The sequence below is a fragment of the Corvus brachyrhynchos genome, unplaced genomic scaffold, assembly GCF_000691975.1.
Source record: "Corvus brachyrhynchos isolate BGI_N302 unplaced genomic scaffold, ASM69197v1 scaffold661, whole genome shotgun sequence".
Classification (NCBI taxonomy): Eukaryota; Metazoa; Chordata; class Aves; order Passeriformes; family Corvidae; genus Corvus; species Corvus brachyrhynchos.
Window position 1 is genome coordinate 139,460 of NW_008236246.1, and position 6,431 is coordinate 145,890.

Here is a 6,431-nt window from a genome sequence, read left to right on the forward strand (position 1 = left end):
CTGCAGAGAATGGCCTGTTGGTTAAAGGGCAGGGGGTGGCTCTTCCCAGCCTTGCTCTGAGCTTCCTGCTCAGACTCACAGACATCACTGGAGTGTCCTTTGCCTTCATTCTCTTTGGCTGTGCACTTGGGCTATTTCCCTGCTGCCTTCCTTCCCCTGGGCACGGTGCTCCGGCGCCGAGTGACAGCTGGGCCGCCGATGGGGAGCGCGTGTGCGCGAGGAAATGGGCTCAGTACGGGCTCGGCTCCGCGCAGAGCGGCGTGGGCGGCTGCAAGGCCTGCGTGTAGTAGACTTTCATGCGGTGCCTGTCACTTGGAGGTCTGAGCTGAGCCTGAAGCTCCCTCTGCCAAAGGAGAAACACAAAACAGTGGTAGTTCCCAAGTCCCCGGGTGCTGGGAGCTCCTGCGCAGGGGAACTTGCGCAGCCACGAATACCCGACCCTCTCGCTGCACCTAAAATGAGCTGGCGCTGAGGCTGTGACAGCGATGGCTGCGTGGCTCATTGTTCTTCTTGGAGCAGTCGGTGACTCTGAGTCAGCAGGTTTGGGATTGTCACAGCCTGTGCTGTGGTGCTGAGCAGCGGGGCTGGCCCTGACCCTGCTGCGGGGGGATGTGGGGTGTGAGCCTGCACTCACAGGCACTGCCAGCTTGTGCTGTCCCTTGAGCCTGGAAGGAGTTGTGTCTGTGGGAGCTGGGGGACAGCCTCCCTTGGGAACCCCTTCCAGCTCCTAGCCTGTGCCATTCGGGTCTTTAAGACTGCGCATCACTGCTGCTGGCCAGGATTCCTGGTCTGGTCCTTCATCATCCTCTTGTCTGGAGGTGGAAAGTGTGGTGGGAGAAGACTGTCTTTGATGGGGACGTGTTGCAGTGCTTCCCTGTGGCTGCAGATCCAGCCTTCCTCTCCTTCCAGCCCTTGAGTGGAAGCTTGTGGGTTGTCCAGGACCTAAGTGTGTCTTCAAGTGAAGAGGAGGAAATCTGGGCAGCCACGTTTTCCAGTGTGGCAGCAGTGGCTGCTTCCTGCAGCAGCTCTCCCCCACACAGCGTGTCCCTGGTGCAAAGCTGGGTGCTGGCCCCTGGCCCCATGGATGGCCCTTGTCTTGGAGGACAGCTGCTCCCTCTGGCCTGCCTTGCTCCAAGGGGATGAACTCTTTGGGGATGTGTGCAGCCATAGAATCGTGGCTTTGGGTGCGAAGGGACCTTAAAGTTCATCTCATTCCAACTCTCCTACCATGGGCAGGGACACCTTCCACTGTCCCAGGTTCCTCCAAGCCCCAATGTCCAACCTGGCCTTGGACATTTCCAATGATGAGGCAGCCACAGCTGCTCTGGGCACCCTGTGCCAGGGCCTGGCTGCCCTCACAGGGAAGGATTTCTCCCTAATATCCAGTCCTAAGAAGAGCTGTTGGGCTGAAATTTGGTATGACTGGGACAGGAATCAAGGTTTGCTCTCCTTGCACTGGGCAGGGAGTGGTGGGACTGTGTGGAATGGGACAGACATCCCAGAGCCCTGGATGGGTGATTTGGCACAAATTCTTGTGTCTGCTTGTCCCAGTACACAGCTGAGGGGGCTCTGGATGCAGCTCAGAGTTGTCAGTATCCTGACAGGTGTGTGTGCGCCCCTGAGCCCACTCCTGCACCCTCCCCAGGTGTGGGAGCAGCAGACAGAGCCTTAAAATCTGGATGATAATGCTCTGGAAGGGGATTTTCTCTCCATCTCCTGCGGATGGTCTATGTCTTGTCCCCTGCAGGGCAATCCTGGCTCCCTGCGGGCTCAGCAGGGCCCCGGGCCGGGCCGGCCTCACGCAGGAGCTGCCGTGGCCGGGAGCAGCTGCACAGCACCCCGGGCCTGGCGGGATCACGGCGCCAAGGGGACACTGGGCTGACCTATTGTGCTCAGAACATGAGACAAATGAGGCTGAAGCGGCAGATCTGTGGCTGCCAGCAGGTCAGCAGTTTCAGTCAGGCACTTGGCCTCTTTGTGGCAGTGAAATGTGGCCACAGGTCGGGATCTGCTCCATCCCCCTCTCAGTGCCCAGCCTGCTGCCCACCAGCTGTAACTGGACCCTGGGCCCTCCTCACTGGGTCTTGCCATCCCCAAGCCCTCCTGGGACCTGAGGGCCGCTGCTCCTCGGCGAGGGGCTGGGGTGGGGACAGGAGCAGGTGCTGCGCCAGTGCAAAGCGCATCCTGCGTCTGAGGCGGTGCTGAATGGGGATTCACAGCCCAGCCCTGCTGCCAGGTTCCTCCCACCGGCTCCTTCCTCCCTCTGCTCCTACTAACCCACTGCCGGGGCCCCTCGCTGCCTGGCAGCAGCGGAGATGTCTGCTGGTATCCTTCCCCGAGCATCAGATGGAGAGGAAAACACAGGGTGGAGTCAGCTCTCGCACAAAGGAAATGTTGAGGTATCGTTTCTGCCTTCGGTGAATTTTTTTAGGTGGCTGGGGAGAGATTAAACAGGATCTTAACACATTCACAGCCCCCTTCCCACCTCATTTTCCTGTGAATCTGTTGCTGTCATGGTATCTTTCGGATGATATTTTTAGCTTTGCCTTTTCCTTTTTTTCCCCCTCCTCTCCTCGTATCAGGCTTTTGAAGGGAAACACGTTTCTATGGGAGAACAGAATGAGCCATTTCACGAGACATTTTGTTATGGGCAGAAGGGCCGGGAAATCTGATTGTGTGTTTGAAATGACACATTCCGCTTTGTAATCAGCTAATCGGCCTGGCTGGGGCGAGTGCCAGCAGCGAGACATCCTGGCCGGGCTGGAGGCAGGGCAGGGGGTGGACCAGCCCCCGGCCCAGCCCGACAGGACCATCCCCAGGTGGCCACACATGAAGGGCCGCGGTGCTGGCGGGGGGGTCCTGCAGGTTTTTCTCTCTGGATGCCGTGGGAAGCGCTGCTCTGTGCGGGAGGGAAGCAGCCGGGTGTTGTAATGAGGAGCACTCTGGGGCTGGCAGTGTCTGTGCTGGCAGCCCCCTGCGGAGTGCGGGGCTCGTGGTGCCTGACAAAGCTTTGGGGCTCTGCTTTGGTGATGCTGAGAGGGATGTGGCAAAGGGCTCGAGGTGGGAGAGGGGTGGTTGGACAGCTGGGGCTGCTGCTCACTGTGGGAAGGTGCCGTTTTTGACAAGGATACAGACTAATGTTGATGGTGAACTTTGGCAGGGGAAAATTCCAGCCCGAATTCTCAGCAATGTTTCCCTTTAGGAGGTTTACTCAAGTCCTGATAGATGAAGGTCCTGTGGAGTGAGCTGGCCAGAACAAGAGAAGCCTCCTGTGAGGGCTGAGCTGGCTCTGGGTATGCACATCCCTGTTACCTCTGCAAATTCCCTAGGGCTGTTCTTCAGGGAACCAAGGAATGCTTCCTGCTGGTAGGGCATGGTGGCCATGGTAGCATAACATCTCTGGAAGTGTCCAAGGCCAGCCTGGATGGGACTTGGAGCATCCTGCTCTAGTGGAAGGTGTCCCTGCCCATGGCAGGGGATGGAACGAGTTGGGCCTTGAGGTCCCTTCCAATCCCATTCTGGAATTCCATGGGATGAGTAAATCCCTGCTTGTCACCTTGGTCTGGTGTGAGACCCGTCTGTAAGAAATGCAGCTGACCTGGCGTGACCAAGGGAAGGCATGTAGAGAAGGTGCAGCTCCCCCTGTTTTGGGGACAGGGTGACTGTCAGCACTCCTGGCCACCTCCATGCTGCTGATGGAGCTTTGGAGCTCAGTCCCACCCTGGCCAGGCATGGGAAGGCCACGGTGGTGTTGTCCATGGATTGGTCCCTGGCGTGGTCCATGGACTCCTCCGTGTCTCCTGGGCTCCTCTCCAGCAGTGCTCCCTGCCCTGTGTGTGCTCCTGCTCTGGACACTACGAGTCCTTGTCCCTTGGCTGGACCCATCAGCAGGTTTGCAAGGTGCTGGTCTGAATCTGAGGGAGCTGGAGCAGTGCAGGGCTCCTTCCTAAGCCCAGCCAGCGGTGCCTTCATCCGTGTGCCACCACGTCCCAGCGCCTGTCCCCAGGCAGCGTCACGCCGACCTGTCAGGGCAGGCTGGCTGGTTGTGATGACGGGGTGGTGACAATGTGGGTCACTGTGGGATGTTTGTGAGCCCGGGGCAGTGTCTGTGGCTCAGAGACTGTCCACACCAGCCCGGCACCGGCAGAGCTGTGTGGCAGGAGGTCGTGGCGCAGTCTGGCGTGGATTTCTGCTTGCAGGAGCGTGATGGGGAGATGTTGTTTGTGGGCAGAAGCAAACAGGGCTGGGGGAGGCCTTGCTCCCACTGCTGGTATATTAATGAAGCGTTCTGAGAATGATCCTAATTGATGCAGTGTCTCACATCCCAAAATGGCCAGAGCTCAGAGGCTGCACAGCAGCCCCGGGGCTGCGGCCTCTCCCAGGGCAGGAGGGTTGCTCTGGGGCTGATGGGGAGTGCAGGGGCTTTGTTTGGCAGTGTCAGCACAGGCAGGCTGGGGAGTGCCGAGTGCCACTGCCTGTGGTGGCTGCATCCTCCCTCCTCCCTCGCAGCAGGCACGGGGTGCAGCCCTGGGCGCAGCCCTGGCTGCTGGGGCCACTGGAGCCATACTCCTCCTTCAGGATGTGTGGGAAGCTGGCTGCTCCTGCACCTGCCTGCGCATCTCTGCCGGGCATCTATCGACACCCCTTGAGCTGGGAGAAGAGAAATCCAAGCACATAAACCTGGAAGCAGCGTGGAGTACCCAGAGAAATCACTGGGCTCAGCAGAGAACGAGCAGGGCCGTGGAGGCTGTGCCAGCGTGGGGAGAGAATCCCACAGATCCCCTGTGTGACCTGTGTCTGCAGCTGGGGCCAGCAGCTGCTGGTATTGGAGTCCATTCCGGGGTCAGCTCTCTGTTGGGGTACCCATGTGTCCTGCTGGAGAGAGAGAGCCCTTCTCATGGGTCTCTTGGTCTGCCCTGGCTCCTGTGATGCCTTGAAGTGGCTGCCTGAAAACAGAGGCTAGACAAGACTAAGAGAATAAAAGCAGGTATTTATCTGAAGGGCCTTCAAAGGTACACCCTGGGAGTGTAAAGGCTCCAAGGGGCTCCACCCAAGATGGACGCTGGGTCATGGGTTCTTCACACTTTTATAAGTTTGGTCCATTTGCACATCAGGGTTAATTCTCCAATTATAATTTCAGTTAATGATATAATTACCCCAATTTGCCCCTCCTCTTCTCAGGCTTTAGCTTTCACATTTTGGGGCCTGGAACAATCAAGGTGTCCTTGGAGAGCAAACCTAGAGAGGGTTTGTTATGCCTGACCAGCATGAGAGGACAGCAGCTAACAGGCCACACAAAACTTCAGAGTTACACACTAGGCAGTACAGGATTTGAAAAATATAGAAGTTAAGACCTAAGGCATCACCTGAGCCTCTGAGCCAGGGGCATCTCCATGAGCAGAGGAGGCAGGTGAAGGAGAGGGAGGTTTGTCTGGGCTCTGGATGGAGTGGTGTGGGCATGGGACAGCAGCCCCTGCACGCCAGTGGCATCCCTGGGTCCGTGGGCAGTCCCGCTGGGATGCTCGGGTGCTGGGCACTGGTGTGGGAGTGCACAGGCCCCGTGACAGTGACCCTGCGGTGCCTGTGCGTGCCACCAGGGCTGTGCGTGCCACCAGCGCTGGAGCTGGGCACAGGGGTGCCCTGCGTGGCCACCCAGCCCTGCTCCCCACACCCCAGGACAGCTGAGCCAGTAAAACCACATGGCTGGGAGGGAATCTGTGCCCGCTGGGCAGGGGTGTACGGGAGTGTACCCAGAACCAGCACATGGCGACATGCTGCCTGTGCTTCCCCAGGGTGACGGACACAGGGAAGGGCCGCGCAGGTGGTGGCTGTGACCCCCTCCTCTTCACCTTATCTCTCTTGATCACCTGCTCAGGGGTGGGCTTGTTTCCTTGGAGGTGCTGAAGCTCACAGCCTTGTTGCATCAGTTTTCTGTCTCGGTCCAAAGAAAAGTGCAGCAGCTTTTGTGCCTCCTGGGAAAGCTGCCGTGGGTCGGTGCTGCTCAGGGCAGCCTGTCGGCTGCACACAGCTGATGTTTGCTTGTGCAGAGTGAAAGGATTTTGCTGAATCCATGGGAGGGGTGGGAGCTTTGCATAGGCCTGCTTTGCTTCTGCCCGGGGGGAGGCTGGGCCTTGCCTGTCCAAGGATGTTTGAAAATTAACCCTTGGAAAAGCGGGAGGTGTCCCTGCTGTGCCAGACCGCGTTTCCTCCTCCGTGACACGGCAGTGCCGCCGGGCAGATTCTCTCCCTTGTCAGGTGCAGTTAGCGTGTACAAAGTGGCTCTGAAGGGGCTGTTGCAGGCTGGGCTGTCCCTGTTCACGCTGCCATGGCCGGGGGAGCGGGGCTGGCTCTGGGGGTCCCGCACCCCCCCCCCGCACCGGGGCCCGCAGCCAAGGCCCTGCCGACCAGAGTCTGCCCTCGGGGTGCACGTG

General features: G+C 59.0%; 1 long non-coding RNA gene across 1 annotated transcript in view; it reads left to right on the top strand.

The window, feature by feature from the left end:
- Positions 1–2,017: 2,017 nt before the first annotated feature.
- The window catches only part of LOC108449799, an 11,421-nt gene continuing 7,007 nt past the window's right edge, over positions 2,018–6,431 (top strand). Inside the window, exon 1 of the long non-coding RNA XR_001866099.1 lies at positions 2,018–2,399. This is a non-coding gene — a long non-coding RNA (uncharacterized LOC108449799). The remainder of the gene's footprint in view (positions 2,400–6,431) is intronic.